The 27,852-nt window shown below is 40.8% G+C and overlaps 2 pseudogenes; one reads left to right on the forward strand and one right to left on the reverse strand.

Annotated features, from left to right (window-relative positions):
• Positions 1-16,734: 16,734 nt before the first annotated feature.
• LOC102496302 (high mobility group protein B3 pseudogene) lies at positions 16,735-17,239 on the reverse strand (annotated as a pseudogene).
• Positions 17,240-21,263: 4,024 nt separating this feature from the next.
• Positions 21,264-21,968, forward strand: LOC102496745 (dnaJ homolog subfamily B member 6-like; annotated as a pseudogene).
• The last annotated feature ends 5,884 nt before the right edge of the window (positions 21,969-27,852 follow it).

The following is a 27,852-nucleotide window of genomic DNA, read 5'->3' on the forward strand; positions in this document are numbered from 1 at the left end:
GGACAAGTGTGAGATCACTGCTCTCCCTGAGGCTGGAAGCCAAAAAGCCTCTCATGCAACTACATGGCACTTGGCTAGAGGCAACTTCAGCATCCTGGAGCTCTGGGCCACGCTGGCGAGTGCACTTAGTGATTCATCCTCAGTGCCTGCTCACTCCCCACCCCCAGCCCACAGACCCAGTACCTTTCCCCACTAAATCCTGTTCTCTCTCTTCCCATTTGCAGTTGATCTTCTATGCGGTAACTGAAGGACGGAAAAGCTACCCTACTGCACTATGCTGACATCTTCCTGAGTGTCCCAGGCAGTTTTACATGTTTAAACCAGCCACCCGGTGACATGGTGGTTAAGGTAATTGGATTTCATGTGGCAGATTGTGAGGTTCGAGTCCTGGCCCAATGGCTTAAAAAACTGACCAGGCACATGTGTGTATATGCCCAAAAGCTTGAGATGAGAAATGGTGGAGAATGGATTTCAGGTTCACCCTCTCCCATGGAGTCGAAGTCTCACCTTCCTTCTCCCTTGCTCTGTCTCCCTCCAGTGAGCATGCTTGCCCTCTAGCAAAAAATGAAAATATATAATGTTTAAACTCTCCATAATGCCCATTCCATACTGGTTGAAATGGGAACTGGAACTATCATAATTCAGAAATTTTCTCTCTATAATAGGGGACTTCAAAAAAAGTTTGCAGATGGATCAGCAGATGGCATAATGGTTACATTGCTGGACTTCCATGTTGTCAAACATGGAACGAGTCCTGGATCCTGTGACTCAAACTCACACCAGGCACATGTGCATGCATTCTCAAGATCCCAAGAGGAGAATGAAGGAGAAGGGATTGGGGCATGGCCATCCCCCCAGGGGGGTAATTTCTAGCTTTCTGTCTCTGTCTCTCTCTGTCTTTCCAGCAAGTACATGTGCCCGATAGCAAAAATCTCTCTTTAAAAAAAAAAGTTCACAGAAAGATGGAATTAAAACATGAGTTTGTTTTGATATAAAAAAAGAGTTTGAAATCCACAAGTAATTTTTCATAATACGTATTTTCCATGAACTTTTGGACTTATTTTCCTGACTTCTATCTTCCTTCTGCCAATGCATCTGCCCACTTTCTGGTTGGACTTAGCCTCTTCTCCTGCGTGCCAACCTTGCTGATAATCACCACCACTAAAGTACCTCTGACACGTCCACACTGGTTATCGTGTTTGGAACCCCCTGTGAGATTATGCATTCACTGAGGGCTAGGACCTTGTCTTACTTACCTTTGACTCCAAACATAATAGTAAGCACTCAAAAAAATATGTGATAAATGAGTGAATATGTCTGCTAGCATGGTTGACTTTGCAAAAGAGGAATGGACTACAGTGCCAGATTTAAATGCAATTGTTCCCCTCCCTCTCATGTTGGCAATGTGTACCACTTTTTTTCTTTTTTCTTTTTTCTTTTTTTTATAGGCAGGATCTCACAATGTCATGATCCTCCTGCCTCAGCTTCCCAGCTGGAACTAGAGGTGTGCCACCATCCCAGCCTTTGTGGGACCAGGAATCAAACCCAGTCCTCCCATATGGTCCCAGCCTGGAGAATACAGTGTCACTGCAGCTGAGTCAACAATCTATATAATTTGATATATACTTATATTAAATTCTTTGGTGATTTCTAAAACATACAGAACCATAAAATACTATTCTCTGATACAGAATGTCTTCTTTTTAATTTTTTTGAAATAATTATTTTTTATTTAACTATTTATTTTTAATTTGACCAGAGAAGGACAGAGCAAGCGGGAGACAGTGAGAAAGCAAGCCACTAGGTCCAGGATTCAAACACTGGTCAGGCATGTGGGAGTGCCCAGCAACTTTACCACCACACCACCTGCTGGCCCCCTAAAATATATTCTTAATAATTGGAATTATTGTTCTTGGCTTATATGTATAATTTTAACAAATAAATTTAAAAAAGCATTTTGAAAGAACTTAAAAGAACTTAGAAATTGATACAAATTGGGGCCAGCAGTTGGCGTGGTGGTTAAGGTGCTGACTCCCATATGGCCAACCATGGTTAGAGTCACAGACCTAGTGGCTTGCTTTCTTACTTTCCCTCTCTGGTGAGCACACATGTCCTATAGCAAATTGAAAAATAATAATAATAGTAAATAAAATAATTTTTTTTTAAAAAATTGATACAAATCACTTTCTCCACAAACTTTAGAGCACCACTCTAAATAGTATTAAAGAAGCAACAATTCTCTTAAAATTCAAATTCCACAGCCAGTGTCAAAAGATGGTCTGTTATGCAGTTATTTTACTTTTCTAGCTAAAGAGCTTGTTATTTATTCTGAATCTGCATATTGCTTGCTATAGTACATTATTACTATAATGCACTGTGTCAATTACATGAGTATTAGTCACATAAAGCTTTTCAGAATTTTAATGCATCTTTTGCTTTTATTTAGAACATTGTTTTTTCTAAAATGAACTCATCTCTTTGTGCTAAAGAAATCATCTTACATCCAAAAATTCAAAATGTGTAAAGGAAAACAGTCTTAGGTATGTTTATTAGGCATAGCAACAACTATGGTAAGACCAGACTAAATTTTACAGTAAAATTTGATTCATGGAAATAGAAAGGGAAGGCCAGAAAAAGATTGAGTCCACCATGAGAGCTGAGATCTAGTGATTTCAGAGATAGGAGCAATGAAGATGTCCTGCTGAGAATCTACCCTGCTTCTACCTACTGAGTGTCTAGACAAGTATAAATGAAAAGTTACTAAATCTGAATACTCTCTGGGTCCTCATATGCTTCAACTCCAACTGAATCTGTGTCACAATGGGAGAAAAACGCAACACCAAAGAGTTTGCAGACACATCCTCTTGTGAGCCTCTGATTGCTCAGATTGATCTAGAATTTAGGAAGAAATGGGTAACCCATCAGATGACTAGAAATCACCACAGGGTTACAAGAAATATGCAAAATCAAGAAAATACCTCAGCCCCTAGGGAAAAGAATAACTCCTCTTCATTCACAGACAATACAATGGAAATCATGGAAATGTCTAATAAAGAATTTAGAGTATTCATAATGACAAAACTAACAGAGATGGAAGAGAAGAGGGACAATGAACACCAGAAGAACCAAGCTGATGAGTCCCAGGAAGTGAGGAATTTCTTGTGAGAGCTGAAAGAGTAAATAGACAGTATAAAAAAGAGTCAAATGGAACTGTTGGAGATGAAGGCTATAATACAGGAAGCCAAAAATCTCCTTTGAAAGTACTAAAAGCAGACTAGATTATACAGAAAATCAAATCTCAGATGTAGAAGACAGGATCACTGGACTAGTAAAATCCACCATGAAGACTGAGAAAATAGCCCCAAAAATAAGAATAATATATGAGAAATACTAGATAACATTAAATGTCCAAACATCCAGATAATTGGTATCCCAGAAGGTGAAGACACTCACAAGGGCATTGACATTCTATTCCATGAAATGCTGGAAGAAAACTTCCCAAAGCTAGAGAGGCATTCAAAGATCCAGACTCAAGAAATACAAAGGACCCCAAATAGGATCAACCCATGAAGATCTTTTTAAGACACATTATAGCCAGAATGACCAAAACCACAGACAAAGACAAGATACTAAGATTAGCAAGAGAGAAATGTCATGTTATCTACAAAGGTTATCCCATCAAGCTAACAGCAGACTTTTCATCAAAAACAATACAAGCAAGAAAAGAATGGGAAAATATATTCAAAGCATTAAGTGAGAAACAATTTCAACCAAGAATATTATACACGGCAAGATTATGCTTCATGTGGGAAGAGAAAACAAGAACATTCTCAGATAAATAAAATCTGAAAGAATTTACCAATACCAGACCAGCTCTCTAAGAAGTTCTGAAGGGAGTGCTATCCCAGGAAAACTAAAGTCAGACACACAGAAATAAGAGTTCTAAAACACCTAAGTTAATGACCAGCTTAATTGTAGGGACAGTAAAGAGTTGAATGTTATCTTCCGAATTTAAAAAGAGAGATCAGACCACAGCAGAAGATAAAGTACAGGAGCTTAAACTGGTGAAATAGAATTTTATGTCTTGACTAAAACATTACTGACCTTGTATGCTTTGTTTTCCAGTGTTAAGGACTTTTGTCTTTTCTTAAGTTGTGGACAGGTCTATGTACCTACTATTCAAACAGAATACCCTAACCTGTTTCCTGGCTTTAAGTATTAAGCAAAGTTCTTTTAACATTTTTTTTTTATTTATTAAAGCTAAAACTGCCTTTCTTGAAATAAAAAAAGAGAGAGAGAGAGAGATTGTGGTGTGGCTATCCCCCCGGGAGGTGATTTCTCACTTTTCGTCTCTCAATTTCTTCCTGACTTTCTCTGGCAAATGTATGTACCTTATGGCAAAAACCTAAAAAAGAAAAGAGAGAGAGAGAGAATGGGAAAAGTATTCCATTAAATTGCAAGGAAGTATGCAAATGGTAGGTGCAGAGGTTAATGCCTCACCAACCACAATGGCAAGGCTGGTATCTACTTACTAGTCTTCCAGCCTCTTGCTTCTCCCCTTCAGCTGCCAGCATATCTAGAAGTTGAACATGTATAGATCAAAATAATGAACAAATGAAAGCCAAAAGTGGCTTTTATTTGTGTTCCCTTTTCTTTTGTTTTTCCATCTAATACTTGCCATTACTAGGCGCTTAGGAAATATCCAATGGAGACATTGCACCACATAAAACTCAAATTCAGAGGCTGGCAGGTGGTGTGGTGGTTAAGGGCGCTAGACTCCCACATAGCCAACCATAGTTCAAGTCCCGGACTTGACAGCTTGTTTCTCACTTTCTCTCTTCCTCTCTCTCACTCTGTCCCTCTTTGGTCAAATAAAAATAAATAAATATATTAAGTTAAATTGAATTAAATAATTCTTAAAAAAAAAAGAAAAAACCCTCTAATTCATAGTTAATATTTGGTAATCTATAAATATGTATCTGCAATCTATAAATATGCCAACTATGTGCCCTGTATTAAACTCAGTGATTGTTTAGAAAACTTCTAATTAGGTCTTCCTTTCTGGGCTGGGACCTAATTGGCGATGATATGGCTAAATGCACCAAGAAGGTCGGCATCTTTGGTAAATACAGGACCGTTATGGTGCCTCCCTCTGGAAAATGGTGAAGAAAATTGAAATAAGCCAGCATGCTGAGGACACTTGCTCCTTCTGTTGCAAAACTAAGATGAAGAGACAGGCTGTGGGGATCTGGCACTGTGGTTCCTGCATGAAAATGGTAGGCGGTGGTGCCTGGACCTACACCATCACTTCGGCTGTCACAGTGAAGTCCACCATCAGAAGACTGAAGGAATTGAAAGACCAGTAGAAGCTCCATAGACATTTGGAACATCACTAACTCACAATAAATGGATTAATGTATGTAACAAAAAAAAAAAACTTGTAATTAGGTGTCCTGCCAATATTATGTTGATTGTTAATGGATTCAAAAGTAGAACACAAAAGATACATTTTCTGTGAGCATAAAATCAGAATGTTGATAGGCATAAACCAGACATGATTTTCTACTGATATGTATTGGTTTATTGGACAAGTCATGACACATTTTTGCATAGAAAAACAGAAAAATGTCATGATTTTTCCAACAACCTAATATGTGTGTGTGTGTATACACATATATGTACCCAGACACACTCTTTTTTTCTTTTTAAAGAGGTTTTCACCTTAGGGGATGTGTGCTCACTGGAAAGAGAGAGACAGCAATAGTGAAAAGGAAAGTGAGAAATCACCTCCCGGGGGGATGGCCATGCTGCAATCCTTTCTCCTCCAGTGTCCTCCTGGGATCTTGGGCACACACACAAGTCTGGGACTTGAACCACAGTAGGGTCATGTGGAAGACAGTGATGTAACTGTTACATCATCTGCTACCCCCCCAACATACCCTTACACACATATTTAATTTTCATTTTTATGCTCTGTACATATAGTTGCCTCCTTTTTTCTTTTTCCTCATTTATACACTCTTCTAAGCAATATAAAATATGGTAACTGAGGGACCAAGCAGTGGCCCAGTAGAAATGCAACTGGACCCTCACAGGGAAGATCTTGAGTTTGTGTTCTGAGGCCTTGCTGTGCATGCCTGGAATACACACATGTGCTCATGATCTGAACTAAAGCAGGGGGTAGATTGTGAGGTATGAGGACCCTGTTGGGTGGTGGGGGGATTGTTTGTTTCTCTCTCTCTCATGGAAGAAAAAAAGAAAGAAAGTTAAATATATATATGGTATAACTGAATGATCTGATTATGTCTTGTGAGGGTAGGGCAGACACTCATTGGAATAACTCATTACCATCTTCACCATCCTCTTACTATTCTCCTATGGGACCAGGAATCCTGAAGTTGCTATTCTTTCTATTGTAGAAGTGATGGCATTAGCATGGGTTAGAGGTTGAGAGTAGGACCTCTGTATTCAAAATGCTTGGCCTTGGGGCCAGAAGGTGGTGTGGTGGGGCCAGCAGGTGGTGTGGTGGTTAAGATGCTGGACTCTTACATGGCTGACTTCTCAGTCGGTGCCTTGAAAAATCACAGCAGGCGCATATACATGTGTGCCTCAAATCTCAAGAATGAAGGAAAACAGATTGCAGTGTGGCCGTCCCCCGGGGGTGGGGGTGGGATTTCTCACTTTTCTTCTCTCTCTCTCCTGTGAACTCACATGCCCTATGGCAAAAATCTAAAAAAAAAAAATTAATAAATAGAACTTGGCTTCATGTCCTATCTCCTACCTCTGACAAGCTCACCATCTTGCCAAGACTCTCAGGTTCTCTAAGTCTTAACGTTACCATGTGTAAATCAGAAATAATAATACATATTGATAGTATCCAATTCTCATGGAGTTGCTGAAAAAATATATATATATAACTGAACAATTATAACTGCTGTTACTATGTTCTTGCTCAGTAACCCTGGGAAAGAGCGCCAGTGTGTTCTGTGTGCAGTCTCCACCGAGATAGCAGCTGCAGCAGCAAATACCCACCCTGTTCCACCTGCTTCCCCACAGTCTGAATCCTTCCTTCCCCGTCTCTCCAGATATTCATCTGCTGCAGCTCAAGTGTGCCTCTGCATTGATTCTGTGCTCCTCAAAGGCCAGAGTGATGACTGTCAAGTCGTTGTCACCCCCAGCTCTTTGTCTCGCATATCATTCCTACTATGAATCAATAACCATAAGGAATAACTGATGCTTACCTATTGTACTGCTTTCTTTCCATTATATCAGTGCCCATCATATCAATGAATGAAGGTATTTTACTTGTTCAACTTCAAATCTGTTTCAGAATAAAGCTGAACATAGCTCAAACAATGATACCAAATATACCCTTACTGTACACGGATCAGCCTTATTCAAGCTTGAGAGAAAAGGACAGTGAGCTTTCTTTCCCTCTTTAAACACTAAGCAACAGACTTGGTTTCTCTGGCACTACTGGAAGCCCACTTGTTTAGACGTGTTCTCTATACTGAGTGCTCTCGGTGTGTGATAGGATCCACAAGAGCATAAAAATCCTTCTTTCTTGAGTCTTGAGATCTCTATTTTTTGCAAATTTCCCAATACATTTATAAGAGTTTAACATGGTACAGCAAATAGTCCTCAGATGATTCTGAAACATTTAATCAAAGGAAACACCTTTGGTTTTTCCAAGCTGGTGTTTTCTGGAAGTTCTTACGCTGCAAAGCATGGTAAGAAAGTCTTCTTTCCTGCTTGTGAGTGTGGACTCCCTTAACATCAGTTGGCTTGAGGAGCACAAGTGCAGGCACAGGGTTGGTTCAAAGGCCACAACAGCTCATCAGAATTCATTTTACGCCCCCATGCATGACACATGCCCACACCTACAAGTAATGCCAGTTTATTGCAAATGGAACTGGCTATCCGAGGCCACGTGCCTCTAAAGTACCATGCAAGTGGCTTAGGTCCAGACTGGTCACAGGTGTGACATATTTTTGAGTCAACTGTAAATGTTTAAACAGGACCTGCAAAGCTTTGCCTGGTTTTCAGTTTTGTAGTTTGTACCTCATTTCTAATACAGTGTCTTTCTTTCTTTTTTTTCTTTTTTTATTTTTTTTGAGAGAGAGAGAGAGATTTTTGCTATAGGGCACATGTTCTCACTGGAAAGACAGAGAGAAATGGAACGTGAGAAATCACCCCACCTCCCCCCAGGGGATATAGTCACGCTGCAATCCCTTTTCCTCCATTCTCTTAGGATCTTAGGGACACATGCACACACACCCAGCATGAGTTTTAAGCCCCCGTGTCTGGGACTCAAACCACAGTCGAACACGTGGGAGTCCAGAGACATAGCCATTACATGGGAGTTCAGAGATATAACCATTACGCCATCTGCTGGTCCCAGTGCAGTGTCTTTTACCATATGTATAAGAGCTTCATCTTTCATCCTGCTGGTTCTGTGAATTGGCAAACCCAGGAAAAGGAGGTGCCTGGGGCAAGAAAATGGAAGAGCCAATCCAATCAACTTTCATCAGTTTTGAAGTTCTCAAATTAACACACAAGCCTACTATGTAGGCTTTTATTACACAAAGAAAAGTGCTTTCATTCTGTAATAATAGCTCATCTCTGATGGTTTGAGAGTGATTTCAGGGCATTCCTCCTGCTATAAGTCCCACAGCCTCATCGCCATTGTCTCTTCCAATGGGCCACTTATCAGTCTTATCTCTAAACTCTCCTCCACATTCTCAAAAACTTCTTTCTCATCTATTTACTTGATCAGTTAAAGAATTGCACATGTGTTTTTTGTTCCTAATTATAGGTCCTTCTCTGCTGGAGCATTACCATTTGGAGGACTCCTTTCCAAAGAGTCAGAAGGGGGCCAGCTCCACAGCACAGGGGTAATGTATTGCTCAAAGAGAAGCTGGACCCCATGGCAACCAAAGTTGTAATCCCCAATGCAGTCCACCTAAGACATGCCAGGCACCTGTGCAGCTGCCCAAGCTCTCCTGGATGGAGAACTGGGGCAGGGGGATTACAGCGGGATCGGGCTCAGCGGAGGGTGCATGTTCCCCTTGTGTGCACATGCTCTATCATGAATAAAGAGAAAAATTTAATATCTGAAGACAAATAAAGCCCTCACCATGTATTGTAGCTTTTGTTGTTGGCAATTATCTTAGAAATCAAACAAATACAAGTCCTTTCCTCTGTTCTTTATAAATCGGTTCTCAATGAAGGGTTTGCATTGATGTGTCCTTCCTGCAAAATGAACTTGAACTACAATGCCAATTTTATGCAGCAATTCTTTGTTATCCAACAAACGCAGTGTCATGAGAGACACGTGGAAGCCTGTTTAACCGGGCTCACTGTGGAAGGGCGAGAACCCATCAGTGCTGTGCGCTTTTCAAGTTGTTCACTGTTTCTGATTTTGACTCTTCTTTCTTCCGTGGTTTCCGAAGGCTTCAAAGAGCTGCAAAACATAGCATGGTGCCTTTGTGTGTGAGAGGGAGCAAATCTGGTTCTAGAGTTTCGTGTTTGTTGCTTGAGTCTGACAGTAGACAATCTTGCCTTGAGCTATTCCAGTCACTATGGGAGGCTAGCCTTGGAGACTCCAGAGATCAACCTTGCTGGCTTACTTTCTCGGAGGGAAAGATGTTGGGTGGAGGCAGATAGCAAGGTTCCCACAAACCTTAAAGAGAAACATCTGTTACGGTTTGTGTGCTGGGTTCAGCCGGGGAGAAGCCAGCCTCTAACCAGGTCAGAACTCAGTACTGATGTCTTTATGCTGAATTGAAAAATACTTAGACAGTATCAAGGGACGAGTAAAAGTCATTATGGTCAAAGTTATCTTAACAATGTCTTTTTCCGATATGATGGGAAATATCTGTGCTGATCCAGGCTGGGTCCAAAGGACTATTGTGGATTCAATAAAAATGTTTAAAAGGGACAAAAGGACACTATGACCACCACCGGCAGGACCACGGAGCAACTGCCCTGGAGCCAGCCTCTGGCAAATGGTTCCCACCCTAGCCACGTGCTCCGGTATTTTTACAGAGATGGCTCTGATATATACATGGCATGGTGGTGATTTTTACATTGATGAAAGGTGCCAACTAATAGGTAGAAAAAATATTGGGCTAAAGACCACTGTTGTTCCCTGTCATTGTGACCTTGAGTAAGTCACAGCCTCAATGGGTCTCAGTTTCTTTTTTTTTTTTTTTTTTTTTTTTTTAGGGAGAGGGTTTTTCTTAAGAGCACAACCGAGAGACAGAGAGAAATCACTCCCGGAGGGGATGGCCATGCCATAATCCCTTCTCCTCTATTCTCCTTCCAAGATCTTGGGCACGCACACACACGTGCCCAGTGTGGGTTTAAGCCACCGAGTCCAGGACTCTAACTGCGGTCGACTACATGGGAGTCCAGCGGCCTAGCCATTATGCCAACTGCTGGTCCCGGGTCTCACTTTCTCTACCTGTAAAATGAGGATATAGCGTCCCCTCTTTGTCTTACCCGGTTTTTTGCATATTGCATAGGCATGATGCTTAAATTTATTTATCTCATTTAGTAAACAGCTATATAGTACTTATTAGTACCAGAGGAGCTCTATTAATTAATTTAACGATCATCACAATTCTATAAAGGAGGTACTATCGTTATTATCCCCATTGTATAGACAAGGGAGCAGACACAAAATTTAATGAATGGTGAGAACTGCCCTGTAAATTACTAATGTCAAGAATTTTATTTCCTTCTGGGGAACCAGCAGTTAGCGTAATGGCTATGTCGCTGGACTCCCACATAGTGGACCGCAGTTCACATCCTGGAACCAGTGGCTTAGAACTCACGCCGGGCGCGTGTGCGTGCGTGCCCAAGATCCCGAGAGGAGAATGGAGAAGAAATTGCGTCGCGACCATCCTCCCTGGGGGGTGATTTCTCGCTTTCTGTCTCTCTGTCTCTCTCTGTCTGTCTGGCGAGCGCACACGCCCTATAGCGAAAACCTCTCAAAAAACAAAAAAAAAATAATTTTATTTCCTTCTGAAGACAAAAGTAGCTAACGTTTCTCCACAATTCTGACTTACTCCCCCAAGTTAGTTTCCCACAAGTTCTCAGGGCGCCTGGGATTCTTCTAGACTTCTTTTCCTTGCCTCTCTGCACTGGTCTTTCCTCTTTCTGTGGGCTAAATTGTGTCCTTTCTCTGCTCCAGAATTCACATGTTGACATCCTAAAACTGCAATATTTCATACAATGACTATGTTTTGGAGATAATTAAGGTTCAATGATGTCATTAGAGTGAACTCCAGTCCAATTTGACTAGTGTCCTTGTAAGAAGCAATTAGGACACAAGCACACACAGAAAAACTATGTGAAGACACCACAGGAAGACAGCCATGACTGCCTTCAAGCTAAGGAGAGAGGTCTTAAACTCCTAACCTCCACAATTGTGAACAAATAAATTTCTGTGGTTTAAGCCATCCAGTTTATGGTACTCTGTGGTAACCTGTGATGGTTATTTTTATGTGCCAACTTGACTGACGCACAGGGTGCCCATATATTTGGTAAAACATTATTCTGGGTGTGTCCATGAGAGCATGTCTGGATGAGATTAATAGTAGGATTGGTAGACTGGGTAAAGCAGGTTGCCCTCCTCAGTGTGGGTGGACCTTATTCAATTTGCTGAAGCTCTGAATAGAACAAAAGGCTGAAAAGAGAATTCATTCTCTGATTGTCCTCAATCCCCTATCAGTCACTTCCTGCTTTCAGACTCAGCCTCAGAGTATAATTTACACCGTTGGTTCTCCTGGCCTTGACAGAATGGGAATTATGCAGACAGCTCCCCTCAATTTGCAGTTTTTGACTGCAGACTTGGGACTCAGCCTCCATAACTGTGTGAATGAATTTCTTTCTCTTATATTTAAAGATTTTTTTTTTCTTTCATGGCATGTGGGGGGGAGGAGGAATCCTTCACAGAGTCTTACCACTCTGTGATCCACAATGCCCCTGCCCTGCAGCCAGCCAGCATCACAGGTGCACCATGAGGGTGCCCAACATATTCAGGTCAGCCTGTGATGCGAGCCTAGGGTTTTCCAACATGGCTTCAGTATTGGGCAGAGGCACCCAACCACCTGTGCCACTGGCCTGAGCCAATTTTTTATAATAAATCTCTCTAAATCTGTATGTAAATATGGATACACACACACACACACACACACACACACACACACACATATATATATAGTTCCTTATATATTTTATTATTATTATTAATTGCTAGAGGGTACATGTGCTCAGAAGAAAGACACAGGGTGAAAGAGGGAGGGAAAGTGAGAAAGCATTGTCTCATATGGGGTATGGGTATGACCATGTCACAATTTCTTCTCCTCCATTTTCCTTCCTTTTGGGATTTTGGGCATGCACTCACACCCAATGTATTTCTTAAGCTATTGGATCAGAGACTCAAACCATGCCATCAGCCATGTAGGATCCAACTGCCTTAACTATCAGGCTACAGGTTGGCCCTCTCTATCTGTGTGCATATATAATATTATATACATATAACACACATGTTATATCATATATATATATATTGCCCTATGTATTTATATGTGTAAAATATATACATTATATATAATATGTCCAATATATAATATGTATAATGTCATATGTATAATATATATATATATATATATATAAAGTCCTAGCAAACTAATACACCTACCTCAACATCTTTACTTGGAGTTCAATTCACCCTAAAAAATCCTGTCCAAACCAACTCATTATTTTAAATATCTCGAATTTAAGGGAAAGAAGTAGCATTTATCATGCATTTTCTATAAGAATTGTATCCATGAGTAACCAAATACTAGATGTGAAGTTTATATTCTTGGAAGTACTACATATAATAAATAAATACAGAATGATGAAACTAGAATATTGCTTTTCTATATAGGCTTTGCACATCAATCGGTGCTGAAACAGTATATGCCCCTCCTGATGGAAGAACACACCATCATCCATAATTCTTTCTGAAAAAAGAAAAAGATTAAATCTGAAAGCATTTAGATCCAAAGATCAATGCCCAGAAAATACAGAGGACAAAAGAAGGTGTTAATTGCCAGCATGGGGAAGCAAACAGCAAGTGCATACCGTGGAAAACTCTACAGGACAAATAACCTGACATCTTCAACAAACACATTTCAAGAAAAATAAAGACATTTGACATATTACAAATGCTATGTGGTTACTGTGAGATCTTCAGATATTTGAGCATGAAAACTGAGGAATATTGTTATAGAAAATGAAGACTCTAGTAATGTCCTTGATCTGATTACTGCACACTGCATGCATGCCTTAAAATCACACTGTACCTCACAAAGATGTACGATGAAATGTAAATAAACTATTAAAAATTAATTATTGTTAACATTTTAAAAGAAATATTGTCATATATTTATAAATAATTACATATAAATATTCTATTTTTATATATATAATTCCCACAAGGGAATTGGGTTTATGTTTTCTCTTTTTTTTTTTTGGAGAGATTTTCACTATAAGGCGCTTGCGCTTGCCAGACAGACAGAGAGACATAGAGACAGAAAGCGAGAAATCACCCCCCAAGGGGGATGGCCACCCCGCAATCCCTTCTCCTCCATTCTCCTCTCGGGATCTTGGGCACGCATGTACACGTGCCCGGCGTGAGTTTTAAGCCACCGGGTCCAGGACGCGAACCACGGTCGACTACATGGGAGTCCAGCGACATAGCCATTACGTTAATTGCTGGTTCCCTCTCCTTTTTTTTTTTTTTTTAAGAATTATTTCATTTACTTTTACTTATTTATTTAAATTTTGACCAGAGACAGAGCAAGAGCACAAGAGCAAGAGAAAGAAAGAGGGAAAGTGAGAACACAAGCCACCAGGCCCAGGACTCGACTCGCATTCGGCCATGTGGGAGTCCAGCACCCTTTAGCCACCACACCACTTGCCAGACCCCTGTGCTTATGTTTTCCAAAAGAGTCTTTTCCTTTAAGAGATACATATAGCAATATTTACAAATAAAAATGACATAATATCTGAGATGTGCTTTGAAATAACTTTGAAAAGGAGGAACATTATGTGGAGATATTGATCAAATAAGAGTGAACATAAATTAGCGATCATTAAAGCTGTGTTATGGTGTATAGGGTCTTATTCTGCTAGCCTGCTGTGGCATATTTTAAATGTTTTTTCCTTTTAAAAATATATTAGTCAGTTGGTGGGATTATGAATGACTTTTTCCCCTTCCTTTAATTTCTGCAGGTCTGGGACTCAAACCACAGTTGGCCATGTAGGAGTCCAACGCCCTTAACCACTACGCCACCTGCTAGCCCCTTCCCTAAATTTCACTCATCCTTTAAAACTCACATCAACAATTCTTCTATATAAAAATCTTCCCTCCAGGCCAGCAGTTTGTGTAATGGCTATGTCACTGGACTTCCCTGTAGTCAACCATGGTTCAAGTCCTGGACCTAGTGGCTTAAACTCATGCTGGGTGCATGTGCGTGCGTGCCCAAGATCCCGAGAGGAGAATGGAGGAGGAGATTGAGGTGTGGCCATCCCCCAAGGGGGTGATTCCTCACTTTCTGTCTATCTCTGTCTTTCTGATGAGTGCATGCACCCTATAGTAAAAACCTCTTCAAAAATTAAATAAATAAATAAATACATCTTCCCTAATATTAGAGCCAGAAGAAACTTGTCTTTTCAGATATCTTCCCTGTCCATTTATATAAAGACTACCTTTGACTGTAGCTTTCTGGAGCTTGCGTCTGTACTTTCTCACATGTTACTAGCTTATGAGCTTCCAGAGCAGAGGAAACTTCTGTCTTTAAATCCTGTATGAAACCTGTCACCGTACCAGGCATACGCTGTCCAAGGTGGCTTCGATTAATTAATTCTTTGTTAATAAAGCAAGTGCTTTTGCCTGTGCCTGAGGGAGGTGTTCTCTGGCAATCTGTCTGGTTCCGTCTCGGTCATGCTGTGACCAGATCTCTTTTCAGTACTCAGGATTAGCAAACTTGGCATTGTCCTACACCCCTGATCCTGCTGGTCTTGCTGAGCTCTCCCATCTCCTTCCAGCACAAACAGTGGAATGTACACAAGCTTTCTAGCCAAGGCTTATCTTGATTATTACCCATTTTGGAACATGAAAAAGTATTTCTAACATCCACTATTTAACAGTGCAGTGGCCCCCTGAAGATTAGGTAACTATTTCAAGAACTTAGAGTGTATGCAGCCAACCTTCACATGAGGCTTCCTGATTAGGGTACTTTCAACACTCTCTAACCAGCCTAGGGCATGGGTCATGACACAAATACACCTCACACTGCCAACTGTGAAGTATTTTCAAGGACATTACCACACAGACCGTATAATGGAAGGTTTATTCTGTCACTCTTTCTTGTAACTAATCTTTGATACGAATTGGTCTACTGTACTCTATTAAATATATGTGTATTAGTTTCATATCCTTGCTTGATTAAGTCTCAAACATTTATAGAAACAAAATCTAGAATGTATTAAATGTAAATAATTTGGTCTTCTTGTGTATTGTTTACTTTGGAAAGGTAAAATAAATTTGAAACCATTATTATTTGCTTGTAATAACTTCCTAGCACAGGAAGTGCTATGGCAAAGGGCATGCACATATTTAAGGCTTTTGATTTGTTCCACCATATTACTCCCCACAGAGCTGGGCCAATTTACACCACCCAGTGGCACAGGCTTTTCCACATCCTCTGCTGAGCCTGGCTGTTGGAATATTATAATATTTTATTATGTTATAACAACAATTTCATTATGATATAATATTAGTATATGCATGTATGGTTATAATAGTTATTTTATTCATGTTATAATTTTATATTTTAATACTCACCAATCTTACATAAAAGTCATATTAAAAAGGAATCTTTGAATTCTAATCATCATTGTTTTTCTTGCAAGCAATGCCTATTGTTTCTATAAGATTATTGGTCTTTTTTTTTTTAAGAGGTTTTTGCTATAGGGCACATGTGCTTGCCAGAGAGACAGAGAGACAGAAAGCGAGAAACCACCCCCAGGGGGGATGGCCATGCCACAATCCTTTCTCTTCTATTCTGCTCTCGGGATCTTGGGCATGCATGCACACGCGCCTGGCGTGAGTTTAAGCCACCAGGTCCAGGACTTGAACCGCGGTCGACTACATGGGAGTTCAGCGACATAGCCATTATGCTAACTGCTGGTCCCATATGATTGGTCTTTTACATTCATTCTTTTATTTCTCTATGACATTTCTTCTTCATTTTCTCCTTGTCCTCCTCCTACTTCTCCTTCTCTTTCCCCTTCTTCTTTCTTCTTAAAATTTTGTCAGAGGAAACATGTCCTTTCCAGAGAGAGAAAGAGAGAGTGAGAAACTACTCCCAGGGGGATGGCCATGCCACAATCCCCTTTTCTTCCGTTCTCCTCTTGGGATTTGGGGCATGTACACACACATGCCTGGTGTGTTTTCAGGCCACTGGTCCAAGATTTGAACTGCAAGGTTGCCCATGTGGGATCTAGCTGCCTTAACCACTACACGACTGTTTGGCCCTCTACTGATTATTTTTTAAACATAATTTGTTGAAGGTACAGAACACATGTTAGAACCAGCAGATGGCATAACGGTTATGTGGCTGGACTTCCACGTAATCAACCACAGTTTGAGTCCCGGACCCAACCACTTAAAACTCATTTGCCTTCAGACTTATAGTTGGCAACGTCCTTCTTGTCCTTCTCCTTCAGCTTTGCAGCCTTGGTGCTGTGAAGCTCCTTCTCGCTGTCACCTAAGTTGTTCCACATCTCACCCAGCTTCTTTGCCACATCTCTCATAGAGATGCCAGGGTTGGTGGGTTTGATCTTGGGGCGAAATTCTGAACAGAACAGGAAGAATCCAGACGGTGATCTTTTGGGGGCATTAGGGTCCTTTTTCTTCTTGCCTCCTTTAGCCGGTCCATAATCCTTCATTTCCTGATCATAGTGTACTTTATAGGCCTTTGCCATTTCATCAAATTTCGACTTCTCTTTCCCAGACATTGTCTTCCACCTCTAGGAGCACTTCTTAGAAAATTCTGCAAAATTAACAGGGACCTCTGGGTTTTTCTTCTTATGTTCTTCTCTGCAGGTCTGCACAAAGAAGGCATAAGCAGACATCTTGCCCTTTGGTTTCTTGGGGTCACCATTAGCCATCCTGACTGGATTGTTCACTAGTCTCTGCATTCTTGATTTCTAAGGCCATGCTTAGGCCATGCATCGTGCTTCTTAATTTGGTCCTTTGCTCTTGGCTTGCTCTGTCTTCATGAATTCCTGGATATGATTATAAGGAATCGTAATTGATTTAGTTTGTTCCATGGATATTGGCACCTTGGGAGTGGAGCCTATAGCTTTCATTCTCCTGATCTATCTAAATGTTTCCCAGTCTCTCACGCCTGAAATAAATTCACTGTAGTCAACCTTCCCCCCTTCCTATGTTCCTGACATACAATGCAATAAAGGCAGCTTCTCTGGAGAATAACATAACCAAGGACATTGCGTTCCGTTTTTATGACGAGACGCATAGTTCCCAAACGAAAGACAAATCCTTCATTTCAAAGGATCGAAGAGGTGGTAATCGTAAAACGTTCCAGCTGGTTAAATAAGGGGCACTGACGAAAGTCAGCTGAAGCTGTTGGCTCTGAACCCAAAGCATGATTGTTTGATTGCGAGTTGGATACACTTTTGCTTATTTGAAACTCTTGCTTCTCATCACTTTGTTAAAAAAGGGGAAAATGTGTTAGAGGTCGCGTTGGCCCAGCAGTTCCATCTGCCAAATCCGAAGTGCCCAGCTCTGTTGAAGGTCATGCCATTTTCACTGACATGTTGCCAACTATTAGGTGTGGTCAAGAGTGGTCTGTGCTCTGCCCCTTTGCCTCTAAATCAACCAATCTGTCTGCCATGGAATCCCTCTCTCTCTCTCTCTCTCTCTCTCTCTCTCTCTCTCCCTCCCTCCCTCCTTTTATGCCTGGTTTTACTGTCACGAAGTGGGCTGGTTACTTGGACTTACGTTTAAGGCAGCTGACCATGTGTTTTGAGTCCTGGCCCCAGAAGCTTGAAAAATATGCATGGTCCAGAAAATTGTCATGGCTCATCGTGGCTTGTCAATCCAGGATCACCCAAAGATCAGATGTAGCCTAATTGTACAGCACAGTGCCTACGTCATCCACCTCCCTTAATCTCATCACATAGGCATTTTGTCATCCCAGATTATCACAAGAAGAAAAGGGGATGAAAACAGTAGAATAAGATATTTCATGTAGGGGAAAGAAATCCATTCACATAACTCTTATTATGGTATATTGTTATAGTTATTCTATTTTGTTAGTAGTTATTTTTTAAAAATTTTAATTAATTAATTTATATTCATCCCCTGAGCATCATAACAGCATGCAAAATGTGATTTCCCATCCAGAATATATTGCATAATGGCTTAATCATACATGTTATCATTGATAATTTTCCATTTCTAGTTTCATATATATATAATATATATGTTATATATTATATATATGTGTGTTTCCCACCTCCTACCACACTATCTCAGATGTATACAGTTGTTTTCCATTCCCCCCACATTTTATTGATTCACAAAATTTCTTAAATAATTAACTACTTTCAATAGCAAGTTCAGCTGATATATACCTATCTGAATACATGTCTGACTTCAGGTGTGAAACTCTGAGTAGAATATACTATAAAGTTGCACCTAGCTGATGCTTTATAGCTTACTATGGTCACTAAATAGGTATTTTTTCATTTATTTTTTAATTTCAAGAAAAGCAGTTTTAACTTTAATAAATCAAAGAAATGCTAAGGAACTTCACTTAAAACTAAAAGCCAGGAAACAGGTTAGGATCCTGTTTAAATAGTACATGAACCTATCTATCGGCAGCTCAAGTCAGGACAAAAATCCTTAAAACTGGAAAACAAGGCCTAGAAAAAAATCAGCAATGTTTTAGTTCAAAGGTCATAAAATTCTATTTTACCAGTTCAGTCTCATGTTCTTAATCTATCTTCTGTTGGGAGGAGTCTCAGCAGAAAATCTTCATTTTTAGTCAATAAAAGCAATATTTCACAGCTCAAGTTCAGTAGCCATTTCAAGTAGTTACTATTTTTAATCTCTTACTGTGCCTAACTTATATTGGGTCATCAGAAAAATCACGGTGCATTAAAGCGTCATGATTTTTTTAATGATCCAATAAATTATGTAGGCAAAAAATAGTATATATAGGATTCGGTATTATCTGTGGTTTCAGGTATCTGCTAGGGATATTGGAATGTATCCCCTGTGGATAACACGTCCCTTCAAAGAGGGAGCTAGTGGCAGATTGCTGAAGATGGTTAGTACTGCTAGCCCCTTCCCAGGCCTGAGCTCATGCCAGCACATCAGGCAAGATCGCAAGCAAGGGCCACAGCACACCTGGCAGCTAATGGTTCTCCTACACTCACTTGTCCACTGGTAAACTTGAGGACTCATTGGCGAAGGACAGGTGTGCCATTTGCTGGCATGAAGATCACACTTCACTTTCTTTTGTTAAAAAGAAACTGCAAAAATCTTTTTAACATTTTTGAAAAATGCAAAAGAGTCAAGAAATCTATGATCAAGAGAAAAGCGCAAAGAAATTGTTCGCCAAAGTTGCTGCAGGATAGAGAAGAGATCAATATGGGGATGGAACCTTGGTTTTAATTTGAATCTCTCGGTAACTGGATGGTCCTAGCCTCCATATGTCAGCGTGAGTTTTCTTTTTAATTTTTCATTTTAATTTTTAAATTTCCTGCAAAATTCTTTTTCTTTGAGGGTCAATGATAAAAAGGTTTGTGTTGCTTCTGAAGGTAGAAAGAATTCTCAAATAGCTCTAAAATCTAAGAGCAGTAAGGAACAAGAAAAGACAAAGACCACAGGCACAGCCAGTCAAAAAGAAAAAAGAACTCATGTTGATTTGGAGTCACTGTGACCTGGCACAAAAGAGGGAAGCCATCAAAGGAAACTGGAGAATAAAACCAAGGAGGCAGAAAATGAAGCAGTTTAATTTGACCAGGAATTTAGAATTAGTGGAGTGGGCAGAAAGACCTAGCCCACTAAATATATAGGACTAACCTCATGAACTTGACCATAAGTTTTTGTTTTTTTCTTCCTAGAGGGTGCATGTGTTCACCAATGACATGAGAAAGAGAGAAAGGGAAAAAAAAATCACTCCCAGTGGGATGTGGTCACACTGCAATTCTTTTTCCTGTTTCTCTATACTGTCAGGATTTTCAGTACACATTCACATGTGCCTGTGTGTTTTTCAAGCCTCTGGGGCAGGATTCAAACCACATGGAATGCCGCTTCCAATGCACAGCTCTTAACCACTGTGCTACACGGCTGGCTCATTGGGAGTCTTTTTTGGTTTTTTTGTTTGTTTGGGTTTTTTAGCATGGGATTTATATAAAACCAAGCTAAGCCTAACATGGGTGCTTAATCAATATTGGTAGGATGGATATTAAAAATAGTGTTTAGGGACCAGCAGGTGGTAAGGTGGTTAAGATGCTGGACTACCACATGGCCGACTGTGTTTGAGTCCTGGAAATGGAGCCTTGAAAAATCACACACATGTGTGCCCAAAATCCCAGGAGGAGAATGAAGGAGAAGGAATTGTGTCATGGCCATCCCCTCTGGGGGTGATTTCTCACTGTCCCTCTCACTATATTTGTCACTGTAAAATGCAGTGTTTAAGGGAAATCGGTTTGGTTGCAATGTGTAAGATTGGTTAAAAAGGGAGACTGCAGGGTCCCATGGCATAGTGGTTGAGTCAGATCCCACATGGCCAATCACGGTTCTAATCCCGGTCCTGGTACCTTGAAAAACATGCCAGGCACATGTGTTTGTGTGTCAAAAAATCCCAACAAGATGGAGAAATAGAGGAGAAGGGATTGTGATGTGACATGCCCGATGGGCAGATGCTTTCTCCCCTTCTCTCTCAGTCTCTCTGGCAAGCACATGTACCCCTGGCAAAAAAAAAAAAAAAAAAAAGGAAATTACAAAGGCAGGGAAAGCATGTGCGGAATAATTCCAATGTGGGATAAGTAGGTATCCTGGAGTTGTTGGAGAAAGGCGAGAAAGGAAAGCGCGAGGCGCCCCTGCCGCCGCCCCTCCTGTCCCTGCGGCCCAGTGTCCTCGACCCGCTCCAATAGCCTGTTAAAACATGGTGGACTACTGTGAAGGTCTAGGCGTGCAGAGACGTGCCTCCCGCCAGGACATGAGAAGGCTTACCGGAAAGTGGCATTGAAGTGGCACCCGGATAAGAACCCCGAGAACGAGGAAGAGGCGGAGCGGAAGTTCAAACAAGTGACCAAGGCATTGGAGGCGTTATCAGACGCTAAAAAGCAGGATATCTATGACGATTCGGCGAGGAGGGACTGAATGGTGGAGGAGGAGGCGGAAGTCACTTCGCCGGCCCCTTCGAGTACGGCTTCACGTTCCCTAACCCAGATGACGTCGTCAGGGGATTCTTTGGTGGAAGGGACCCATTTTCATTCGACTCCTTCGAAGACCCATTTGAGGACTTCTTTGGGAATGGCAGGGGACCCCGAGGAAGCAGGAGCAGAGGCACGTTCCCGTCTTTTGGGAGTGCATTCTCGTCTTTAGATACAGAGTTTACGTCATTGGGGACACTAGGCCCCCGGGGGCCTCACTTCTTTCTCTTCCACGTCATTTGGTGGTAGTGGGATGGGCAACTTCAAATCTATATCAACTTCTACCAAGATAGTCAACGGCAGGAAGATCACCACCAAGAGAATTGTCGAAAATGGCCAAGAAAGGGTGGAAGTGGAAGAAGACGGCCAGGTCAAGTCCCTGACGATAAATGGTAAGGAGCAGCTGCTGCACTTGGATACCAAGTAGCTCCACACTGGCCGCTAGCAGACGGTCACAGTCACAGCAGCGTGTGCCGAGTGACAGGAACAGTTTTTGAAGATTTCCAACTAACTCAACTTTCAGTATAATTGTACTTAAAGTATTTATAAGCAGCTCATCAGAGCCCATGTTTGTTAGAGACTTTTAAGTTTGTTGAGACCACATCATAGGTCCATTTTTTTTTTGTCTTTGAAATTGTTGTAAATCTCTGTATGCACTTTGCTTTTTATTAAATGTCATCCAGAAAAAAAAAAAGGTATACTAGCAACAGGAATGGACAGGTGGATTCACAACAGAATGGATTAATAGTATTTGGTGGGACCAGCAGGTGGCAAGGTGATTAAAGTGCTGGACTCCCATAGAGCTGATGGGAGTCCAAGTCCTGGACCTGTTGGCTGCTTTCTCACTTTCCCTCTCTCTGGTCAAATTAAAAAATAATAATAACAAGTTAAACTAAATAAAAATAATTCTTTAGAAAATAGTATTTGGTTCCATATGGTAGCAGAGAAAGAAAATGATATATCAATGACAATTCCTGGGTGGGTGGTAAGGTAGTATGGAATAGTTAGGAGCTCAGTCTTTAAAGCCAAACCAAGGTCTAAATCTCACATCTACTACTCACTAGCTATGTGACCTTGGGAAAGATCGTTGACCTTTCTAAGCCTGACTTCTGTGAAATAGTTGTTAGGAGAAATAGATGAAATAATCCATGCAATGTGTTTATCATTGAGTCTAGAAGGAAATACATGTCCATTGAAGGTTAATTATTGTCGTTTTCCTTCTACTCCACTCACCCATTGAACATCTCCATAAGGAAGATGGTGCTCTATTTTCCATAGCAAAGAGACATTGGTTATCCAAATAGTGTAAGTCCAAAAGAATAAAACAATGCATTTCAGTGGTTACCACAGTCACAGCCACTGTTCATGAAACCTCTCATTGCAGATCTATCAGGTCAACCTAGCTGACATACAATAATCACTATCGACAAGAACAAAACCATGTTCATGTTATAGCATGATTTGTTTGTACTTAGTGGGAAACTATCACTGCCAAATTGCTTTCCTTTTGGAAACCACAAATGGAAATCCTAAATTCACCTCCTCATACTCAGTGAAAAACAAAACAAGTTCAATAATAAAACTATTGTTCAGAGTTGAAGTTGATTAGCTTAGTTAATGTGATCAAGGGTCTTGGCATAAATGTTCATCACATTACCGGGAGTGGCATGCAACAATGACTTTTTTCGAGAGCGTAGGTCGATACCTAACATTGGTGTGTCCCTAAAAGTCCTTCACTCTTCATACCACAGCCTGAAGTACATGCTTTTCTTTGTGTCAAAAGAGCAACACCACCTCAAATCTCATACATTCACACATGCACACCCATGCATGTGCACACACACACATACACACACATGCCTCCTGGTTTTGATTAACTGAAAAGGGTCAAGACAAAGTTATGAAAAATGGCAGAAGGCAGATCATGCACAAACATACTCTTCTGGCTAAGGAACAGCCTCAATTTGAGAACGTTAAGATAAACAGGAAATGAAAAAAGAAAATAAAAATCTCCCCCAATTGTAAAGCGTATGAATAGTCAATAACCTTGTGGCGATTGTTTCCCTTTAAACACTTAAGGATAGGCTCTTGGTGACTTTCTAGCTAGTTAAGTACTATTTTTTATGTGATACATGACCAAGAGTCACATAAATGTGGAACAATTGTGAATGAGCTACATTTTTCCAGTGATTCTTGATTAGTTTTTTCTCTTCTTTTTCTTTCTCTCCTTCTTTCCTTCCTCCTCTTCCTTTCTTTCTTTCTTCTCTCTCTACTTCTTTCTCTTTTTTCTTCTTTCTTTCTTCTCTCTTTCCTTCCATCCTTCCTTTCTTTCTCTTTCTCCTTTCTTTCTCTTTCTCTTTCTTTCTTTTTTTTCTCTTTTTCTCCCCTTTGCTAAAGGGTACACGTGGGGACCAGCAGAAGGCATAGTGGTTATGTCACTGGTCTCCCACATAGTTGATTACAGTTCAAATCCCAGACCTGGCGGCTTAAAACTCGTGCCAGGTATGTGTGTATGTGCGTGCCCAAAATCCTGAGAGGAGAATGGAGAATGGAGAAGAAGGAATTGTGGCATGAACAAGGAATTTGGGCATGAACCTCCCCCCCCCCCCCCCCGCCACCCAGGGCTGATTTCTTGATTTCTGTCTCTCTGTCTCTCCAGTGAGTGCACGAGCCCTATAGCAAAAATCTCTCTCTAAAAAAAAATGCATATGCTCACCAGAGAGACAGAGAAGGAGGGCCAGGGGAAAAAGCATCCCCTGATGGGACATGGCCACACTTCAATCCCTTCTCCAATCCCATCAGGACTTTCAGCATGCACGTATGTACACCCAGCATGTTTTTCAGGCTGCTGAGTCTGTGAGACAAAGCACAGTTCGTTATGTGGGGTCTGACTTCCCCAACCATTAGGTTCTACCACCAGCCCAGTTTCTTCCTCTTGTCTTGCCTTTTCTTTCTTGATTCCCTCCTTCTTTCTCTTTCCTTGTTCCTTCCTACCGTCCTTCCTCCCTTTTTTTTTTTCTTATACTGCTGGTTGGTTAAATCTGACTGATTTGTCCAGGAGCAGATAGCAGGACGTCCGTTAGATCTCAGCTGCGATATCTTCCACAAGTTTAGTCAGCAGTATGTTTCCATTTTTGTCTTCATTGGTTTGCTTCATATGTCTTATTTCTCATTTGTTCTTGAATTCGGGTAGAAATGTTTTTGAGATCCCAAGTCCAACATTTTGATAGTTTGGCTGGAAACTGAAACAGAAGTACAAGGATTTGCCATAGGAAACAAAATAAAATATTGCAACAGATGTTTCTGGTCTGAAAAGGTCAGACGAATTACCTGCTTTAATTCTTGAGTCCTAAAAGAGTTTTTCAGCCTAGCAAAGGCTCACTGGAAACTAGTAGAGCATCAGTATGTAGATATTTTAAACATTTCGCCAAGGATGTACATTAAGGTTCCTCTCCACCACGTGGTGAGAGTTTTAGGCATGATTTCCCAGTGCAAAGAAGACTTGATATTTTTCAGTAGGGGCGTGAATTAGTCTAAGAGAGATTATAAAGCCACATTCTCTAATCACTATTATCAGAAATAAGGTTCCTATTTTGAACTTCATATGTTTACCTCAACTAATTTCCAACTAAGAAGGGGAATAAAGGTTACGATGTATTGGTTCTCCCTCTCCATCCTTTTTTTTATTATTAACTTTTTCATATTATTATTATTTTAATTTGACCAGAGAGAGATAGAGAGAGAGAGGGAAGGCGAGAACGTGAGCCGCCAGTTCCGGGACTCAAACTATAGTAGGCCACGTGGGAATCCAGCACCCTTAATTTCCAAGTCACCTGCCAGCCCCTCTCCCTCTCGATTCTTAGTCCAGACTTCCCAAAAGGTATACCAGAGTCTATGGTTTGTGGATTAAAAATCGCCAGTCATCTTCTCAGTGCCTCATTAAGTGAGAAAGGACAGGTGAGAATGCTAAATATGTAAAGAAGTGATCTAATATAAAAGGTACAGGGTTGGGCCAGCCCATGACATGGTGGTTAAGGTGTATGGACCCATATGACTGACCATGCATTTTGTATCCCAGACCTGGTGGCTTGAGGCTCACACAGGGCATGTGTGCATGCATGACTGAAATCTAAAAAGAAAGGAGAAATGAATGAGAAGGATTGTGGTGTGACCAAGCCCACAGGGCTGCTTTCTCCCTCTCCCTTTCCTATCTCTCTTTCTCTCTGGTGAGTGTACATGCTGTCTGGAAAATTAAAAAAAAAAAAAAAAAAAAAAGACAAGATCAAACCAAACAAACAAAGGAGCTAATAGGAAGAGAAGAGAGACAACGAAGGAAAAAGAAAAAAGCAAATCATTAAATTGCACAAAGACAAAAGATGTTGCATTGATGATTAAGTACAAGCTATATAAAGAGAACTTTAAAAATAACAATAAAGAAACTCTATTGGAAATTAAAAACTATTGTAGCAGATTAAAATTCAATAGAAGATTTGGAAGAAAGACTGAGGATATCTCCCAGGAAAGAATAACTATAAAGCTGAAGAAGTGGAAAATAGGAGAGGGAAAATGAAAAGTTTAGATTAGTCCAATTCCTAATAATAGGAATTCCCAAAAAGAGACTAGAAAAAAAATTATATAAGAAAAAGGAAAAATTATAAAAGAAATAACTAAAGAAAATTCCCCAGAATGGAAGGACATGAAGTTACAAATTGATAAAAACCTCCTAATAGGCCAAAAAAATTTTTTAAGAATTATTTATTTAGTTTTATTTATCATTATTATTATTTAAACTGCTAGAGGGTATGCCCTCTCACCAGAGAGAGCGGGAAAGTGAAAAACGAAGCCATTGGGTCCGAGACTCAAACCACTGTCAGCCATGTGGAAGCTTAGCACCCCAACCACCATACCATCTGCTGGCCCAAGGCCAAACAAATTTTAAAATCATACAAAGGCAAGTCACAAATGAAGTTTTAGAATATTGGGCAAAAAAATAAGATCCTGAGAGAGGAAAATAAATACATAGATCTCGCATGAAAGATAGAGAGAGGCCGGCAGGTGGTGTGGGGGTTAAGGGCAGATTGGGTGCCTGGAGAGGACTCATCTTCTTTTTCTTCTTTTTATTTTTTAAAAGAAATATTTTATTGAACTTTATTTACTTATTCATTTTAATTTGAGAAGGATAGAGTGAGCAAAAGAGAGAGTGAGAAAGCAAGAAAGTGAGAAACTACCACACCACCTGCCGGCCCCAAGAGCCAAGTCTTCTTATAGACAAACTTTCTGTTTCTTCACATAGTGGAAGGGACTACACTACTTCCTTGGGGTCTCTTTGATAAGGGCGCAATTGCACCCTCATGCCTTAATCGCCTCCCAGAAGCATCGCCTTCTAGTATTATCATTTTAGAGATTAGGGTTGAAATGTATGCATACTGGGGAACACAAACATTTAAGCCATAGTACTGTCCCTCCTATCCATCAAGCGCCATTTGTGTACATTTTGTGACACGTTTTATGGATTAAAAAGAAAGCAAAATGCCAGTTGGTGGTGTGGTGGTTAAAAGCCTGGATACCACATGGCTGACTATGTGATTCAAGTCCCAGACCTGGCAGCCTGAGAGACACGCTGGGCGTGTGTGCACGCATGCTCAAAATCCCAGCAGAAAGGAGACTAGAGAGGAAGAGATGGCGGCGCGTCCATGCCCCCTAGAGGGATGCTTTCTCCTTTTCTCTCTCTTAGCCACCAGGTCACAGGCTGGCCTACTTTGGGAATTCTAGTCAAGAGCACTAAAAGGAAGGGGACAGAGAGAGAAGAGGGAAGGGAGAAAGCTATTTTAGAATACCAGCTAATAATGGATTGATAAAAATAGGAAGTTGCCATTTGTAGCTCCCACTATTGATGCAGGAAAAAAATCAGCAATAGACAATATGACCATCAGGCAAAGGACTGTCGGGGAACAAGTTATTCACAAAGATTCAACGATCGCTCACATTACTGGCCGTTTACACAAGGAAAGCATGTCCCTTGGAGAGGTGTGGCAGACATAGCCAGGGAAGGGATCAAACGCAGCACGCCATGGACCTTCTGGGGTGCTGCAGTAGGAACTGTGCATGAATACCCATGTGGCATTCTTGGCAGAGCCCTTTAACTTGAATCTAGTCACAGGGAAACAATTAGGCAATTTCAGAATACAGGACATCCTGCAAGACCAGTTGGCTTGAGGCCTTCAAGTCAATGTCTTGAAAGAAAACGGAAAGTGGGAGGATGGCTCTTGGTTAGAAGACACTCCGGAGACTGAAGACACCAAAGTGACAAGCCTAGGT

This window comes from Tupaia chinensis, unplaced genomic scaffold (assembly GCF_000334495.1).
Source record: "Tupaia chinensis unplaced genomic scaffold, TupChi_1.0 Scaffold000012_1, whole genome shotgun sequence".
NCBI lineage: Eukaryota > Metazoa > Chordata > Mammalia > Scandentia > Tupaiidae > Tupaia > Tupaia belangeri.